Here is a 20343-nt window from a genome sequence, read left to right on the forward strand (position 1 = left end):
GAGAGAGAGGGTGCCCTTGCAGGAGTGGAGTCCTTGAAAGGGTGAGAAGAGGTGAGACGGAGGCCCATGAGGGAGGGGTGATCTTCCAGCATTGCAGGAGGGTGTGAGAAGGAAGGCAGGGAGGTGGGGGAGGGGCACAGGAGGGGACAGTGGATGCTCTGGTTACCCGTTAGGGGCATGAGCGAGCGTGAGTTGGGTTGTGGGGGCTGATTCGAGGATGCATTAATCCAGCTACGATCTATGGAGCCCCTAGTCCATGCCAGGCTCCGCCCCAGATGCCAGAGATAGAGTCCTAACAACAGACACGCCCATCCCTGTCCCTAGGGAGCTTTCAGTTCAAAGCGGGAGGCAGATATTGACAAGTGAACAGCTATACAGTGTGTCAGAAGAGGACAACTGGTTCTCTGAGAAAATAAAGCAGGGAGGGGTGAGGGAGTGATGCTGCAATTTTATTTTATTTTTGAGTCAGAGTCTCACTCTGTTCCCCAGGTTGGAGTGCAGTGGCACACTCATGGCCCACTGGGCTCAGGCGATCCTTCTGCCTCAGCCTTCTAAGTAGTTGGAATTACAGGTGTGCGCCATCATGCCTAGCTAATTTTCTTTTATTATTTTTGTAGAGACGAGGTCTTGCCAAGTTGTCCAGGTGGGTCTCAAACTCCTGGGCTCAGGCAATCCTCTCACCTCCGCCTCCCAAAGTGCTGGGATTACAGATGCTGCAGTTTTAGATAGAGTGGTAGAGGAGGCCTTTCTCGATTAAGGGCCTCGAGGATTTTTAAGGTACAGGTGCTAATGCATATGAAAAGGGCCAAGGAGGAACTCTACCAAAATGAAAATATACCTTACGTGTGAAAATGAGGTCTTTAGAATTTTGAAAAATAACAACCATGTTTTAGGAAGTACGTGAGAGAAAAAGGTGGGGGTGGGAGAGAGAGAGAAGCAAAAATAATGACCTATAATCCTGCCATCCTTACCCAGCAACTATCATCAATTGCAATATTCATTTGCTTTGTCACATAGTTGAGATCATAATTCACACAGACACAGGCATGCATATATATATATATTTGTATCTTTTTTTTTTACACTGCTATATGGTTTTTGGGTTCATCACTAAGACAGCCATGTCACAACTAAGAGTAAGATACATTACATTTTAAAAGCAAGGTACAGAGCAGTCTGTTCAGTAATCTGTTTCTATAATGCTCTGTCCACCATTGTGCAAATAAATGGCAAGGATAAAGAAAATTGTGTGTATGTATATTTCTATTGTACAAAGTATCTCTGGAAGGATTTATATGAACTTATCAAAGGTGGGTTGCCTCAAGGGAAGGGAACTGGGTAACTAGAGAGGAAGGAAAAGGGTAAGACTTTTCACTGCACACCCTTATCTATCTTCTGAATTTCAGACCATGTGAATATATTGCCATTAAAGAAAAATGCAAATAAAAAAGAAAAGGCCCCATCCAAGGCTGTTGCTTGTGGTTTTTTCAACTGGATGGTGATTAAGTCTTTTGAGTTGGGCGTTGTGTGAGGCTGCCTCTGCTGTGGAGGGGAGTGGGGCAGACGTCTAGAGCTGCTGGGCTCCAAGCCAAGGCAGCAGTCAGGAGGGTGGGCAGAAGGACTAAGAGCCACAGTCAGGGTAGACTTCACAAGACAGTTGATGGTTTCTTTACTAGGTGATTTTTTTTTTTTTTGAGTTGGGATCTCACTTTGTCAACCATGCTGAAGTGTAGTGGCATGATCACTGCTCACTACAACCTTAATCTTTTGGGCTCAGGCAATCCTCCCACTTCAGCCTCCTGCCTCAGCCTTCCAAGTAGCTGGGACTACAGGCGCATGCCACCATGCCTGGCTAATTTATTTTTATTTTTTATAGAGATGAGACCTCGCTATGTTGCCCAGGCTTCTTGATGATTTTAAAGCCTGTTAGGCAAGGAGTATCTTTAAAATAAAAACAGTTTCAAAAGAAATGAGAATTCATCTGCACACCAATATCTCCTCTTTCCCTAGAAGAAGCTTCTGACCCAGGTGTTATACTGGTGGCTGGTTTTACTGGGTCCTTAAATATAACATTTCACTTCATCATCTCCCTTTATCAATGGATTTCCATAAAAAGCTTTCGAATTATTAAGTAATAAAGCTGCAAATGACCGAACCAGGGAAGAAGTAAGAGTGCCTTAAGGTGCTCAGCACATTAGGAGCAAATAAGGTTCCTGGGAACGATGCTTTCTTCAATCGTACTATTTAAATGCAAAGTAACAGCTCTCACAAGCTGTAACAGCTTAACCCTTTTCATTCCCTAGAACCCCACCTATTTGAGGTTTCAGGAGACACTTGGGAGATGACAGGTGAAATTTTGTGTTGCAGCTGACACTGAAGGTTGTCCCCACTAGGAATCTGAGATCCCACAGACACAGGCTGACTTCTTCCAGGATTTTCATGGTAAGAGAAGTTTCCCTAACTGTGAAAATCCCCTTTTAGTTATCATTGTGGCAGCATGGAGCAGGAGTTAAGGCAGACTGAGGGTCAAACCTTGGCTTGGTCACTTGTGTGATGTGGGAGTTTGGAGAAGTTACTGTCTTCTCTGAGCCCAATTCTTTTTTCTTTTCTTTTTTTTTTTTTTTTTTTGAGTTGGCGTCTCACTCTGTTGCCCAGCGGCTGAAGTGCAGCGGCATGCTCATGGCTACTGTAGCCTCAACCTGCTGGGCTCAGGTGAATCCTTCTGCCTCAGCTTTCCAAGTAGCTGGAACTACAGGCACATGCCACCATGTTCAGATAATTTTTCTGATTTATTGTAAAGATGAGGTCTCGCCAAGTTGCCCAGGCTGGTCTCGAACCAGTGAGCTCAGGCAATCCTCTCACTTTGGCCTCCCAAAGTACTAGGATTACAGGCTTGAGCCACCGTGCCTAGCCAGAGCCCAATTCTTTATCTGTAAAATACATTTCATTGAGCTCCTTTGTGGATCTGACACCGTGCTGGGCTCTGGGCATAGGGCAGTAGACCAGATGGACAACATTTTGCCCTTCTGGATATTGTCTTCTAGTGGGTTAATAATAGTGCATGAGGATTAAATGAGATGGTGTAAGTAATGGGCCAGGTGAATCATAATGAAAAGGCTAGCTCTGATGACTTAGCTCTATGGATAGGTTCTCCACTGCCTTTTGTCAGTGTAATCTCTCACTACTGCCCGACACACCTTTTGGCCAGATCTCCTAGTTACCTGTCACGCCCAGGGATCTCAAGACTTTTTGTCCTTTTACACTGGATCCCTTTGTCTGGAATGCTCTTATCCCATGTTCCCTCAAGTCCTTCTCCTTCTGAAAATCTTTCTTGATGCCCTCAAACTCTCAACTCATTTTTTATTTGCATGATTATTTGGATATATCGTCCCCCCTGGAAAGTGTCTAGCAAAGTACCCATCTCACAGTAAGTGGTTGATCACATGTTTTGGATACATGTTCAATAAATGAAAGTTTTTATTCCCAAATGTGACATGTGGATTGTGAGAGAATGTGGCCATTGTTATTACTGCCACCCAAAGAAGTATTTATAAAACTGTGTGTCCAGAGTAAATGCCTCCTAAACTTCATCTTCTTCTGAGTAAGTTCTGAAGAACCCCAGGGGTCTGTGACTGTGTTGTTGGGGTCTTCTTATTCTCTATGGGAATTTAGAATATTTTTGTGAGCATTTAAAAAGTCAATGTAAGTCTATTATGGATCATCTCAAAGGCCTAGTCAAGCACCGCCGGGCAATTTCAGTGGCTGGGATGCATTTATGTTTACACCCCTCTGTGGCCTTCACAACTTTACTGGTGGGCTGATGTGGTGGATGCCATGATGCTCTGCCCAGGTCCCTCTTCAAGGAGTGAAGGACATATTTCCCAGCTGCAGGAATGATGCTAAAAGGTGGCTCTTGGTTGTCAGTTCTTTGGTACTGGCTGGATAAAACAGCCTCATGAGAGGTCAAGCCTCCTATCCCAGAGCGGCCCTCATCCAAGGGTCATCCAGGGACACAAAGGTTGGTGCCTGGCAACTCTGAAGAGCCACCAGCCCAGTGAACTGGCAGAGGCCTTTGTTGGGCCAACTCAACTCCCGCTGTCCCTTTCTGCCTCCCTCAGGCATGGTTCCCAAGAACATTCTCTGACTTTCTGCACCCTAATCTAGTCTCAGAGTCTGTTTCCTAGAGATCCCTGCTGCTACAGGCAGTGGAAAAAAAAGAGAGGCTGAGTTAACAAATCAGAGACTTTTCATCAGGTAAAGCCCAAAGCATATGTGTGTTGCTCTCTGAAGAACGTGTGGGTGATGGTTGCAAGAATAGTGGGAGAGAGAAGTTAGCTCAAAGGACCCTGGTGGACACACACCTACCTCTGAAGGATCCAGGATGGTCAGCACTGCTTCTGAATTGTGAGGAGTCATTTAATTTCAGCAAAACAGCATCACCCATCACATTAAAGCAATCTCTTAATTAGCATTTAAAGTGTTTGTAGTTTTACTTGTGGTATTATTAGTATCATTATTTTGTTTTTATAGTCTTACGAGAGCTGTAAGCATAAGGAGTTAATATCTAGTTATTTTTGCACATATTTAAATAATACGATGATGAAAATAATTATAACTCGACCTTGTGGGTTTATGAGCTTGTATTCGCCCTTTAAAAGAGGCTCATACATTACTGAGGTTTGGGAATTATCCAATTTTGCAATAGCATGGTATTAAGAACCTGGGTTTTAGAGGCTGTGTGGCTTAACTGTACAACCTTGGGCATGCTACCTAACTCTTTGAGTCTTGATTTTCTCATCTGTAAAACAGGGATAATGCCATCTACCTTACAGGCTTGTTTGCAAGATACAGATGAGCTGTTACTGAATGTAGAATGAGTCCACAGTTCCTGACACACAGTAAGTGCTCAATAAATGACAGCAGGCAGGAGAGGTCTAACAGTAAAGAATGCACCTCTCTGTAAGCTCTTTCCAAGGCTGGCCTGGAAAAATCCAGCTGCCTGTATCCATCCCTGACAGGCAGCAGGAGGATGGGTTTTGGTTAAGTTACTTTCAACAGAGAGTCAAAGCTCAATTTGCTAGCAAAGCTAGCAAGCAAGCAAATACTAAAGCGCTAAGGCACACAAAAGTGAAAGGTTAAAAATGGAAAACCAGCTATGGTTTAAATTTAAATTCAGGGAATTTTGCATTCAGGGACCACTCAATAAATGAAAAAAATATTCCTGTGAGGGTGCTGAACAACGGTCCTCAAAGATATCCACATCCTGATCCTGAAATCCTTTGAATGTCTCCTTATATAAAAGGACCTTGCAGATATGGTTAAATTCATGATCTTGTGATGGGAAGATTATCTTGGATTATCTGGGTGGGCCCTAAATAGAGGTGTCCTTCTGAGAGGAAGGCACAGCGAGATTTGACCAAAGAAGAGGGGCAGGCAGTGTGAGGATGGAAGCAGAGATTGGAATTACGTGGCCCAAAGCCAAGGAATGCCAGCAGCCACTGACCGGAAGCTGGGAGGGGCCTTCTGGAGTCTTCTGAAAGGACCAGTTCCGCCAACACCGTAGTTTTAGCCCGGTAAGACTAATTTTGGACTTCTAACCTCCAGAACTATAAGGGAATGCATTTCTGTTGTCTTTGTGTTTATTTGTTACAATGGTAGTAGGAACTAGTAGAATTCCCATGGGCCCTACCTGTCATTTGGATTAGTGAGTCTCATGAAAATAAAATGAAGACAGCCCTTGACTTATTATGGTTTGACTTAACGATTTTTCGACTTTATGATGGTGTGAAAGCAATGTGCATTCACTAGAAACTGTCCTTCGAATTTTGATCTTTTCTGGGGCTACCAGTGTGTGGTATGATACTCTCTTATTTGATTTAGCTGCGATGTAACCTCCGAGTCAGTCATGCAATCGCAAGGCTAAACAATGAATACTTTACAGTGTAGGGTGTTGTTAACTTTTTTTGGATATTGCATTTTATGTCTTCGCATCCCATCATGTTTTATAAAAATGCCCATTTCCCACATAAGGATATTTTCAACTTAAATGGGCTTATCAGGAAATAACCCCATCATAAGTTGAGGAGCATCTATATCTAAAACCAGGCATTAGAAAAAGTAGAAGGGGCATAGCCATTCAAGTCTAAAGAGCTGATATGAATCCCGTCTCTCCACTTCCGAGCTGTGTAACCTCAGGCCAGTCAGTAAACTTCTCCCAGCCTGAACTTCTACATCTCTAAAATGGAAATAAAGTTAACTCAGACATTTGAAGTTGTGAGTGAGGCAGACATAGTTAGCAAAGTTAAGTAGTTAGGTAGATTGTCTTAGACAGATCTGATTTAGAACAGGGTAAGTGTTCAGACATTTTTCTGAACATGACCTTCAACTGACATACCGGGTATAACAGACCTGACCACCTTGTGGCTGAAATGTGAAACTACCAGAACAGTGAATCACAGGAACAATAGGGAATTACCCAAAACACAGATATAATACACTAAGAATCTAGTTAGACAGTATGTTTCATTATTTAGAAGGTCCTTGTGATCCTAAAAGTTTTGGAGATTGTACTCAAAACTTGTGACCAGATACCTGCAGCCCTCTGCTCTTAGCTCATGGGTTGCTTAATCATCACTTCTTGTCAAAGGCAAGCATATGCCCTCTTGTAAGGGACCCATGCTCTCTCTTGAGCATGCCTCTTTCTTTCTAATACATTCTGTCTTAAACTATATATTGGATTCTCTCTGCAATTCTTTTTTGTTGTGATGTCAAAGAACCCATGGAGCAACAAGGTATACTTCACCTGGCATCATGAACATTAAATGTTAGGGCACTTTATGAACCATAAGACTATGTGAACTATTGTTGTCATTATTATTATTATTATTACTGCTTTTTAAAAAAAATCCAAATTGAAAACTGTAATCAAGATGCTACCTCCCAGGAAGATGGCCTAATGATGCAAACAATGTCCATCTAAGGAGACTCCACGAATATTTGATTTAGGCCTGAGGATTCAATGCTTTTGGAACATGGTCCTGAAGAATCTCAGTAGTTAGACCTCTGTCTATAATTCTCTTGCAACTTCACATACTTAAACCAGAGTCCACCTTCAATTCCTTACTTTTACAATCTAGGCTGACTGTGATGATATTATTGTCATTTGCACTTCTCTCTCTGATGTTTTATTTTCTTTAAAAAGAGAATATCAATAATACAATTATCTCCAACTATTGGGCAATTTTCCTGTACTTGAGGTTCCCTGAAATATAAATTGTGTAAATAATCCATGCTTGAAGCTGTAACAATAAAAAGACCACTATTTTTCAAACTCAAGACTGTTCATGCATCTTCAGTCTGTCTTCATTGGCACTGCATAATCTCTCAAAGCAAAAGTAAGAAAATAAATAGTTGAGAAGTTTGAAGTTGGATCCTATCAACAATCTTTCCCTCATTTCTAATTCAACTGGGCATTTCCTTACTCAGATAAAGTAAGGAGAGGATTACTGTTTAGAGTGAAGCTATGTACAGTTTTGTTTTTATTTTTATTTTTGTATCTCCGTTCTCAAGTTTTATTCAAGAACTCATACAAAATGCTGCAGATAAAGAAATTTTAATCCTCATCTTCTTTTTCTTCTCTGGGTTAATTTGGAAGTAGTGTAATTTGTAATTCTCTTTGCTGTTAGCACCTATGTGCAACCAATCACGTACATTATGCTTCTTTAAATATTTTTTAGTGAGATATCAAATATCTTTTGGAAAAAGGCACCTCAGAGGTCACAGTGATCTTGTCCTTGCTTCTTTCAATGGTTACAACCTTTCCACCAAGATTCCCAGCTTTTCCCTTCACTTTGATCCTCTGTTGCAAAAACTGCTCAAGATTGGCTCCATCCATGATTCCATCTTCAACAGAGTTGGTACAATCAAGAGCAAACTTCAGAATTTGCTTCTTTTTTTAGCCCTCCTTCTCTACAAGTTTTTTCATGGGCACCATGGTGGCAGTGGAGGCAGAAAGAAAGGAGGGCGAACTACCTATATTATTCTTTCTGTCTCTCTCTATTTTCAAAATGTTTGTGACAGGATTTTTTCCTTATCAGAAAACGTGTTCATTGTAGAACATTTTGAAAATAGAGAGAGGCAAAAAGAATAATATAAAAACAATGTATAATCCCACCATTCCCAGATAATCGCTGTTACTTTTGACATGTTAAGCCACAAAAGACACTTTGGTTGCCTGAGTGTGACAATCAAAGAATCTACAAAGCAGTTTGATTCCAATGATAACAGGAACCTGGATTCTACATTCCTCCATGCAGCTGGGCCCTGCTGTGAGTGAGCAGAGCTGGCTTAGGGAAATTCACATCCATGTATGAGAAGTCTTAAGGAATGCCTTCCTTAGCTACACTACGGAGAGGCCCTGGCTATTCCATCCCCACCACGTCACCTTCATTGTACCCTTACCTTCGTGCAAGAGCCTCTTAACTCGGTTTCTGCCTCCAGTTTTACTCCCCTGCCACCAACCCATCAGAGGGAACTTTCTAAAACAAACACTTGACCAGGTCACTCCACTGCTTGAAATTCTTTGGCTTTGGCGATGAAGTCCACATTTTTTTTTTTTCAGCATGAAACACAAGGGTTCACCCTCTGGCCCCGCTACTTCTCTAACCTCACAGCTCCTCCTACCCCTCACCTTTGTGGGAACCCTTGGTTCCAGCTGCCGTCATCCTCACCTTCATCCTCATCACCAAACCAGGTATGAGCATGGTACATGCACGTTCCCCTCTGCATATGAATGGTCTTATAAGGCGGGGGACTGGGAGAAGCTGAACAATTCATTCCCTTTCATGTGGCTGATAAGCAGAGGAGTTAGAATTTGTGCCCAAGGGCCTCTGATACCAAAGCATAGTCATTAGGTTTAGGATACTTGCCATCCTCCTCAACTACTTGCAGTTTCTTGAACCAGAATGCCTTTTATTATTTTTGTTATTTATTTTTTTCGAGTCTGGATTCTCACTCTGTTGCCCAGGTTGGAGTACTATCACAGCTCACCACAGTATCAAACTCCTGGGCTCAGTTGATCCTCCTGCCTTAGCCTCCTGAGTAGCTAAGACTACAGGTGTGCACCACCATGCTTGACTAATTTTTTGACTTTTTGTAAAGAGGAGATCTTACTATGTTGCCCAGGCTGGTCTTGAACTCTTGACCTCAAGTGATCCTCTTGTCTCAGTCTCCCAAAATGCTGGGATTATAGGCATGCACCACTGCGCCTGGCCCAGATATCTTTATGTTTAAAAAAAAAAATCTTCTGTATGCTTGCATAAATCACCATCTCTTGGATGTGTCTTTTAAACCTTTCTCACCTTGGTAATGTCTACTCATCCTTTAGAATGCAGTTCAAGCCTTTCCTGGTCACTCAGTTTAGAGCACCTGCCCCCGCTCTGTGCTTCCACCATACCCTCTGTTGACCTCGGTCATGGGATCTGCCTCACTGAACTGCAGTTACCCACTTACATATCATTTATCCCCCTCCTCCACTATGTGTGCTTCAAGGCAAGGAACTGTGTGTTATTCATCTCATCTCTATATCCCTCTTCCCAACTGTCTAGTACAGGATTTGGCACAAGGGAGGTATTAAATAAATGTTTGTTTAATAAATGAATGAATCAGCAGCAGCTCCTAGAGCTTTCAAATAGGCTTCAACTGATCAAAACTTGATTTGCTTATAATGTTCCTGCCAGAAGTGGCTCAAAGAAATAAGGAAAATGAAAGCCAGAAAGAATTCTCTGCCAGATCTCTTGCCAGACTGGAGCCAGATGAAAGAGCCAGTCATTAGTAACTAACTGCTGATCCTCAGTGGTGCAGAAGGGAGCTAGACACCCCAGTGTTTTCTTGTTATCTTTAATTCTTGTCACTTGGTTATTTTGTGACCCAGATAAGACCCAGTGGCGGGGCACCTGACTTTGTAAATTCTTGAGAGGCAAAGAACAGAAGGCAAGGAGGGAGACAGCTATGTCCAGGGTCTCTCGTGAATTGGAAACAAGGTGAGGGTGGGAGGTGGAAGGTGGAGACGGCACTCAGGGCTTTTGCCCCAGTTTTCACACCCACAAAAGTCTCAGGTAAGACTCTGGCATTATCTCCAAAGTCACAGAGAAATACCAACAGAACTGCTGAAGAAATTCATCTTACTTCTCTTGACATGTCCTCTACTGATGGACTCCATCTATGGTGAAGTATAAATGAATATTTTTATAATTCTTGCAAATTGTCTTGAGGTTAGTACAATTTTATTGCATTGTATTTTTGTGTTAAAGCATCTTCCCAATTTTACCAATCCTGTAATAGCATTTTCCCCACTTTTTACTATACCAAGAGCTTTTTTTTTTTTTTTTTTTAATGAAGGCAACCTGACTTCTGAGAGGCTCTGGTTGTGTTTTAGAATGTGGGGAGATCTCTGCTTGTCAGAGAGACTTCTGTTTTGTTTGATCTTTGGGAATCAGTAAAGGGTGGTTGGTACAGTGATATGCTAGAGGTGACACGTGGCTCCTGAGAGTTGATTATATACATCTTTCACCAACTCCATGCTCAGTGACATCACATTAGAAGTTTAAAATTGGCCATGGTGGGAGTGTTTACACCATGGAAACTGGCAAACTCCACAGATCAGGCAGGATACATGTGTGTTTTTTCTGAGAGCCGATTGCTAAACATTTACTAGCATATTACTGGTGGTAGGAAGGAGGACAGCAGCCTGAAGCTGGAGGCTGAAAGTATCTTTCTGACTTAATGATAGTGAACATATGGATGGGGAAGGACTCAAGCCACTCAACTTGGTGTCAGGATGTAGAGAGCATCAGATTTATGGACAGCGGCTGTTGTACTTCAGAATCAGCTGAAGATTTTATTTTTATTTTAATTAATTTTTGGGGGGGGGCTGAAGACTTTTGAAATCTAATTATGTTCAGGTCACACCTCAGAGCTACTAAATTAGAATCTCTAGATGAAGCACAGAAATCTATAGTTTTAAAAAATGTTCTCGAGGTGGTTCAGGTCAGTGGAACAGCATGTGGGAACCTTTGTTGTATGTCTCAGGATATTAAAGACAACTCAAGAAGAAGATGTCAAAGTGCAACCTACGAGGATATAGATTTCCTAATCAGGCCTTTGTCACCTGTCATAGCTTGGTGAGACCTGGGTTATGATGGTAAGGAGGTAGTGGTGCAGGGACAAAACAAGGAAGGAATTACGAAATGTTACCATGGAAAAAGCAGGGTTTGAAAATGAATTTTTGTATGCAAAGTTTTATCAGATACATTCCCTTGAAAAAGCCTCAGCCCATTGTATCACCTGCCATTGAGTTCCTGACTGACTTCACAGGACAATAAAACATCTTATGGGAGCAACGTGATTCTAGAACCCATAGCAGCTGATAGGGGTCCTAGTCTCAGTAAGAGCCGCTGACTTGGGCTGGACAAGACAGTGACCTCACAGCCCTGGGATCACTCTTCAGTGAAGGCCAGAAGTGACCAGAAGGCTGGTAGATGGCAGAGACCAGGAGGACAGAGGCTGGTATGGCTGGGGGTTGGGAGCCTCAGAGGAGCAGGGCTCTTTCTATAAGATGAGCTGTGAGGAGGCGTTGCAAAGGAGATGGATCCTGACCCACCCTCTTGCCCTGAGTTATGTGGAGTGTGGAAGAGCAAATACCCTTCACTTGGGAGGACTGGGGAGAAGGGCAGAGCCAGGCTTTTGATAAGGAGGAGATGGAGGAAGAGCTGTGTGCTGGGGATAAGGAAGGGGAGAAGCATTGGAGGAGAGATGAGGACCACCCAGGCATTTCCTATGATCCCAAATGTCAGTGAGTCCACCCAGAGTGGGGTTCTGGCTTCCACTACTGCAGCGATGTTGCTCCATATGGCTGTATACATTTATCATACTATTATAATTTTTAAAAAATGTGTTTGTGTCCTAAGTCCAAATCTAGGCATAGTGGAAACAGCTCAGGACTTGAAATAAAACAGGCCTAGGTTTTAATTCAGACTCTTTCCCTTTCTAGCTGTGAGGTCTTGGGTGAGTCATTTTACCTGTCTGACCCTCAGTTTCTTCATGTATAAAATGGGTGGAATAACGCTACCTACCTTATGGGTTCTAGTGAAGAATAAATCAGATACTGCCTGGAAGCTCCCACGATAATATCCGTGATATGGTAGGTTCTCAATAAGCCTTCATCATGCCCTTAACTAAATCATCTTTGTTGATCTGTCACCATTCATGGTCTCAGGAAGGTGCACAAAATATGTTGGTTGAATGAATGAATGGGTTAGTCAAATGAATGAAGGAATGGGTAAGTGAATAAATGAATAAGTTAATGAATACTAACATTCAGAAAAACATGTTGTTTAAGAAACCAATGCACTCTGCCATGGCTGAAAGGATTTCTCTTGAAATTCTTTTAGGCATTTAGCCCAGGCTGGGTCCTCTGTCCCATTTCAAGGTCAGGGCCATTCCTTCGTCCTGACCTTGGCATAATGAGCCATGAAAAGCTTTCAAGGTTTTTTTCTATTTTAATCCTTCTGTCCATTTAATGGGCTATATTTTCCCTGGAAACGGTGGTATGAACATCACCAAGATAATGGGTAATAACATTAACATTACCATCAGTGTGATCCAGATATTATTCAATTAAACTAATAACTCCTAATGCAGGAGAAATTGTTTTTCTCCTAAGAATCCAATTCAGCCATCAGCTCACCATCACTTTCAAATGACAGAAATTACCTTTAAGTCATAGATCTGTAATGTGATGTTGAAATGGAGTTCTAATTATATTTTATGACGCTACATTATAGACTTTTTTAAGGTCAGAGTTTATAGCTTGCCATGTTTTCATTTTCTATCTTCAGGCAATTTGAATTTCTCTTCAAATATGTAATGAACACAAATTAGAAAATTTGGGAGGAAAACACTTCAAAGGATTGCTTAAAACAACCTAACAATGTCACCTTAGTAAGAATTTTTTTAAAAAAAGACTTTGGTTATTATTTAACTTTAATACTGGCTCTCTCAAGACAGAGATAGGGAAAAAGAATCACCTGCCTACAGTTGAATTCAAGAACTTTGTTGCTTAGGATGCTGGCTGGACCATGTCCAGAGTGTGGCTCTATCCTTTACTGGTCCAAGACCTTGATTTTGATGGCATGTGCAGAGGAGACTAACCAAGGGGACTGGCTCACACTATCCAGGCTCTCACGATGTAGAAGACACGCTTAACAGCAAGAAATAGAAAAGCCAAGTGGACTTTATGTAAACTAAGTGTTCTGGGCAGCACAGCCTCCATGTGCAGGGAAGTCTTTTTGAAAAGCCATTATCTTAACAGAATACTGCTAAGATAATGGGAGGTACAGAGTTGAAGCAAAGGGATTTAGTTGAATGGCTTGTCATTGTTTTTTAGTCGGAGTCTCACTCTGTTGCCCAGGCTGGAGTGTAGAGGTACAATCATGACTCACCGCAGCCTCAAACTCTTGGACTCAAGGGATACTCTTGTCTCAGTCTCCTGAATAGCTGAGACCACAGGTGTGCACCCCCATACCTGGCTAATTTTTTTTTTTAATTATATTTTTTGTAGAGACGAGCTCTCGCTATCTTGCCTAGGCTGGTCTTAAACTCCTGGGCTCAAGCAATCTTCCTGCCTTGACCTTCCAAAGTGCTGGGATTACAGGCATGAGCTACCGTGCCCAACCTAGTTGAATGGTTTTAGTGGACAGAGACATGGAGCTAAGTCAAATGCATGTGCCTTCATTATGGGGATAGACCTGCCTTGCAAATCACAAATCATGTCATCTGGTCATGCTATCCTTTCCCTTGGACTGCACAGAAGACCGTGACAAACTCCCTCTCTCTTTCTAGAGGCCATGCAGACCACTCCTTTCTACCTACATCTCCTTTCTTCAGCCAGGCTACAATATGACACAAGTAGGTGACAGTTTGATAGCAAACATTCAACTTTAGAGGATGCATCTTACTGGTGAGGATTAGAATTTGGCCATAACCCTCTGATAACCCAGATCTCAGGGTCACTTCTGCACTGATTCTTGTTCCCCTACAACTCTTGGAGGGTACCTGCTTTCCCTTTTATGGAGGCCCCTCACCATAGCCCAATGCATCAGAGAGAGAATGGAGCCGGGATAACTTTTCCCTCATAGTTTGAATTTAATTGTCAAAAATTTCCAGCCAAGAATGAATTCCCTGCTGCTTTTTAATACAGTTGAATGTGACTGCAGCAGGTAGGAACAATGCAATGAGGAGAAATAGGCCGGTTCCAGAAATTAATGTGTGGAATAAGAAATCTATATTCATTCTGGTTCTTCTAAGTGGGTTAGGTGAATGGCTCCCAGCACAGATGGCAGAGGATGGGGGACAGGGTAGTGAGAAGGATGACTTTCTGAACGCATCCGACCTGAAAAGACCTGGAAGGCAGAAATACACTCAGAGACAGCCCCAGAGCAGGGCCAAACTCTTCCTCAGCTAAAACCCTGTTCTGTTCCCACCTACCCCACCGAGTGCTTTGTTATTTTTCCACAGCCCAGAGCAGAATTCAGTCCTTCACTGTTCAGAAATCATGAAACAGAAAAGTTATTCTATCCAAATTGTCAACAGACAGAGCTCATTTCAACCTCTCCAGCAACTGGGAAAACAAATTATGACAGAGAAAAGAAATGGATATTTGCAGTTTGCTTTTCTAGGCTGTTCCTAATGTGGTTCCGATCTGCCACGAGACTGTCACACAGCCTTCCTTGTGGCACAGAATGGAGCTGATGGATGGATGAAGGCATGGCTCAGGTAACATTTCATGGGTCTCTGGGCAATCCTGTTGCCTACTTGTCACCAGAGCCAGAAATATATTGGCTGCTAGGGCATGCCTAACACCTGAATGCTCCAGGAACAAATGCCCTTCTGATTTGGGGCTGACACTTCATTCATTCACCACTCATTTATTAGGTGTCTACTATAGGTACTGGGTGCTGGGGACACAGATGATTAAGACATGGTTCCTTCCCACAGGGACCTCATATTTTACCAGGGGGACAGATGGGAACACATAATGACAAGTCAGGGAGACATTGGCCTCAGGCGCTGGGCCTGCACTAAGGAGGAGCTATTCATTTTTTCTGGAGTGGCTGAGTTCTCACCAGGTATTTCACAAGCTGCTTGACACAGACAGGATGCAGACTCTTAGGGGAGGGAGAGAAGACCCAGGAGGGAGGAGGAGGTTAGATATGTGGCTTTCCCAAGTCTCCTATCTTCCATCTCCTTGTAAGGAACAGTTCTGAGAGCCACAAATATCACAGTCGTGACTAAGTCAGTGAAGATCCTGGGGCTATCATCAAACAAAAAGGAAGGCGGCATATCTGTATTTGTTTCAGCACAAGTTATTAGCTGCGGTGCAATGTGGATGTGATCATCGTATTTTCAATTTCTTGGACACTTAGACCTGAGGCCTGCAAACTTTAGTGTGGATCAGAATCACTGAGAGGGCTTAGGAAACAGGTTGCTGGGCCCCACCCTCGCTTTTCTGTTTCAGTGCGTCTGGGGTGGGGCCTGGTGGAAAATCTGCAGTTCTAACAAGTCCCCAAGAGAAAACCACTGACCTAGATAGTGCCTGCCTCATAGTTAGGATTCAATAAATAATAGTTATAAACAGTGTTAGGTACTGGGCTTAGCACTTTACATAAATTAGCTAACCTAATATTCATAGGTGCACTGTATTGCAGGAACTATTATTGTCTTTATTTTGGACACAAGAAAATGAAGACTCAGAGAACTCAATATTTTGTTAATAAGTGGGAGAGATGATATTTAAATGCAAGTCTTTTTGAATGGAAAATACATGTTTCTTTCCATGCCATTCTATTCTGTGTCTTCTGTATAGAAGTGTTTTTTCTCCTTTCTTTTTAATAAAAAAGCTAAAGAGAATCAACAATAAGTGAAGTCTAGAGTTATAATACCCTTATTCCATTTCAAATATTTCCCCAAACATATTACCAAAATTATCCCTTAAGAGCCAGTGGAAAGATCATTTATTTCTTGAAAATAGTTGTAAAAATATATGAGAGAGCAAGAGTTAGCTGTGCACTAAGCCCAAGGAATCTCTTAAGCGAATAGTTATCAATCTCTCTCTCTCTTTTAACATAACAGAACACATTTTGATAAACAAAACTATTCTCAGAACCCCAATATATAAAGCAGGCAGGAATAGGGGCATTTTTAGACCCATGAAACAAATATTGGTGCTGGCTGAAACAACTGAACAGTGAGCACTTGCAGGCAGAAACTGAGAGCTCTCACCACAGAAGCATTAGCTCTGATATAAGCAAGATGACCATCCGACTTGCTTTGGAGTGGGGTGCAAAAATGAATCAGTGAGTTTCTCAGAACCAGGAAGAAAGCAAAAGAAATCCCAGTGAACTCCTAGGACACATGCTGCCTTCTCCTAGACTTCACCAATACCCTAGTAAGGTGGGGTTGGTTGGTTGGTTAAGCTGATGCTATTCTTAAGCCTGTCTCATAGTAATGCTTTTAACTCTCAAGTTAGATCTGATTTATAGTATGGGTGATAAACCATTGACTGAATGATTTAGCTCATTCCCTATTAACTAATTCTTTTGTGGTCTTTGTATGTTCAGAGTGAGTGCTATGGTTTGAATGTGTCCCCTCAAAATTCCTGTGTTGGAAACTTAATTCCAGTAGTCTTGTTGGGAAGTAGGGTCGAATAAGAGATAATTGGGTTATTATTGGATCAATGTCATTATCGTGAGAGTGGGCTGCTTATTGGCAGAGTGGATTGTTATAAAGTGAGCTTGGTACCTGGTGCATCTCTCTGTCTCAGACACTCACTTCTACCTTCTGATATGGGATGACTCTTACCAGATGCTGGTTCCATGCTCTTGGACTTCCCCGCCTCCAGACTGTGAGCCAAGTAAGTGTCTATTGTTGATAAATTACTCAGTCTGTGGCATTCTCTTACAGCAAGAGAAAACAAACGAAGATAGTAAGGAATCTCATCAGATATTTCTAAGAAGAAGGATCCCACCTGGTGAACCCAAATGATCATTTCTATCACCATCCAATGAGAGATTCAAGTAGGTAGCTCTCCTCATGGGGTAGAGGGTGGAGGAGGGGGTGGGGCAGCATCTGCACATTATCTGTATCTGTTTGGATGAATAGCTCAATATTTATAGGTGTGTTCAGAGCACCCTATTATTCACTACCCAGCCCCAGATAGGAAGACTCATTGCATGTACAGTGTTGATTCATAAGCCATCCCAGATACCAACTTTATTGTTTAGAGTTGAATCTCATACCCCATCACCTATTTTGGGGGGGATGGTTAAGAGCGACTAAAAAGCAATTGTCCCCAATACCTGTTCTCCCTATCTTCTGTTGGTAATAACTTGCAGCCAGATGTTGCCATGTGACTAATATTTAGTCAATGTGATGCAAACAGAAGTGATGTAAATAACTTTTGGATCATCTTTTACATGAAAGCCATTTGTCCTCATTCTCATTTTCCCTTTCGCATCATTTTAGAAGTAGCAATCAGATCACAGGTCCTGGACCCAGATGTGGGAGCTCAGTGACAGGAACAGACCCACCAGCCTTGCATCTGGGCTGTTATGTGTGAGGAAAATAAACTTCTATCTTGTTTGTGTGCTTGTGTGCACACGTGGGACTGGTGGAATAGCCTATAATAGATATGTGGGTTTGCTGACATCTGGGCATAGCACATGGGTGCATTGGCTGGCTCACCTAAAAATTTAAGGAAACCCATGCTTATAAAAAGCCTATTTATGTTCCAGGATGCAACCCATATGCAACTTGCTCACAAAGTTCTGGCTGATCCATCCAATGGATCTATACTTCTGTAGGGTGTGGCTTATGATCGGATCCTAATATTTCTTTCAGTTTCCCTTGCATTATAGCTAGTCAATTATTTGGCTATTTCTCCAAATGAATTGAAGAATTTCCGAGGCGAGGGACTCTTTCTTATTCTTTCTTCATCGTGTATACCACACTGCTTTGTACACAGAAAGTGCTCAATAAATATCTTTTGATTAATGACGATTACCAACATTTTTTTTTAAAGGAAGATTTACTGAGAGGACAGAAAAGCTCCCACAGTGGGAGGGGACCTGAGGGGGCTGCCTGCCAACATTTTTTTTCCATGTATATATTTATTTTTTATTTTAAAGATGTGGGGATTGGGTACAAGTCAGGATTGGGTACATAAGTGGTCTTGGTATCGGTGAGATTTGGGCTTCCCATTGGCCCTCACTCACTTTGCCTGGATTGGCATCAGACACGTCTGGTTGATTTTATGTGCCCCACCCGCCTCCTGGCAGTCTCCTGCTACTGCCAATCCTTTTCTTCTAGTATTATGATAGGTGTGCAGGGTCGACTTATTTTTTTCTGTTAACATTTATAAATAGGTTAAGAATGCTTTCAATGGTGTCTTTTTCTCTAAATGACACAATAAACACAAAACCATCGCCAGTGAGCCCAAAATAAATCTTAAGCGGGAGAGTTAGACATATTTAAGGAGTAAAAGGGAGTAAGGAAACAAGAGAAGGATTTGGAGACTGAAAATGTCTCTCTGTCTTAGACCAGGTCCAGGCAAATGAATACCTTGTGAAAACTTCATCCGCCTTTTCCTACACAAAGTGTTTTCTGACCATGTTTCTACAGTGTCTCTCTTATTTGGACATAGAGTTTCATTTATTAATCAAACATAATTGGGCCCCATTTCAAAAGGATGAACAAAGCACGTTTTGTCGTCCCATTCAAAAGCTGGGTTCAGTCTGGGTCACAGTGCTTGTCAGCATCTCTGTTTCCAGGCCCTGAAGGCTTAGATGCTGGCGCAGGACAATTGGGGGCCAGTTGGTCAATTTCCCACTCCCAGAAGCCCTTGAAAGGGGCTCTCCCAAGGTCTGGAGCGTGTGTTCACTGACTCTGAATATAAGGACTACACTTCCACATCTCACTTGGCCCCTTGTCAATTCTGTCATTTCTCACAGTATAGACCTAAGTTCTAATGATCTGTCCACAAATCAAGCTCACACACTCGATTACCAAGAACTTGATGTAGAAGTGCTCTTTCTTCTAAAACCTTCAGTGGCTCCCCACTGCTTATATGTTGCTTCTGAAAGTACTGAAGAGACTATGAAAAATAGACAACCAATACAAATATAACAAAAGAACAACAATAAAAAAGGAGACAAACAGCATTAGAAAAGATATCGCTGTAGTATCTTCTATTTCTTGAGGACAGGCACTGTGCCACAACTTTACATACATTATCTGTAATCCCCATAGCAACCCTATGATGTAAGAAATATGACTCCTATTTATAAGAAAAATGATGTCAGAAGTCAAGTTACTTGGCCAAAGTCACAAAGCTAAATTAGTGGTGGAAACTGGATGAGAATTTGGGTCTGATTCCATATATGAAATATAAAAAGGAATTAAACTACCTACATGGAATACTATATCTAATTACATGCAAATTGACTAAACATTTCAATAAATGGATATTTTGTAATAAAAATATAAAATAGCTCTGTAGAAAGTCCTGTTAAAGCAGTAACAGAAGCAGAAATTTAAAACAAATTCAGAATACCCCTCAAAAGTAAAGTATACAGACCTAATGAAGTCCCTCAAACTCTCAAGGAACAGATCGTTTCCAAGCTGTGTCACCATTTCAAAATACAGACAAAATACAGACAAGACTGGACTCCATCTAATTAATACTATGTGACAAACTTGATCTTAATCAAGGTTACTCAAGGAATGCTAAAAAACAATGAAAGATTAACATTATATCAATATAAACATTAGATGACACAATCTATTTCACTATATATAAGAAGAGGAATTGATAAAACCTTTAATTTATTTTGAGTAATGCAACTGACTACCTTAACCTGATGAAGATACCTATTTTAATTCATGAACCAAAAATGGAATAACACTAAAAGCTTTTCTTTAAAGAAATAGGCACAAAACAAGAATGTCACTTCCATTATAACTTAATATTGCTTTAGGCAAGCTGCAAAGATTTAAAGAACAGTAATTACTGAAAAAGAAGGGAAAAGCTGGGCTCGGTGGCTCAGCCTGTAATCCAATGCCTTTGGGAGGCTGAGGTAAGTGGATTGCCTGAGCCCGCGGGTTCGAGAACCGCCTGGGCAGGGGAGACCTCATCTCTACAATTCGGTGGCTCAGCCTGTAATCCCAGCACTTTGGGAGGCCGAGGTGAGTGGATTGCCTGAGCCCGCGGGTTCGAAACCCGCCTGGGCA

The 20343-nt window shown here is 41.9% G+C and overlaps 1 protein-coding gene and 1 pseudogene across 1 annotated transcript in view; both read right to left on the reverse strand.

Annotated features, from left to right (window-relative positions):
* SPON1 (spondin 1) overlaps window positions 1-20343 on the reverse strand; it is a 253507-nt gene that overhangs the window by 42177 nt on the left and 190987 nt on the right. The window lies entirely within an intron of this gene.
* On the reverse strand, window positions 7613-7993 carry LOC110596535 (annotated as a pseudogene).

Source organism: Carlito syrichta, unplaced genomic scaffold, assembly GCF_000164805.1.
Source record: "Carlito syrichta isolate Samal-C Ts95f unplaced genomic scaffold, Tarsius_syrichta-2.0.1 Scaffold309824, whole genome shotgun sequence".
NCBI classification, from domain to species: Eukaryota; Metazoa; Chordata; class Mammalia; order Primates; family Tarsiidae; genus Carlito; species Carlito syrichta.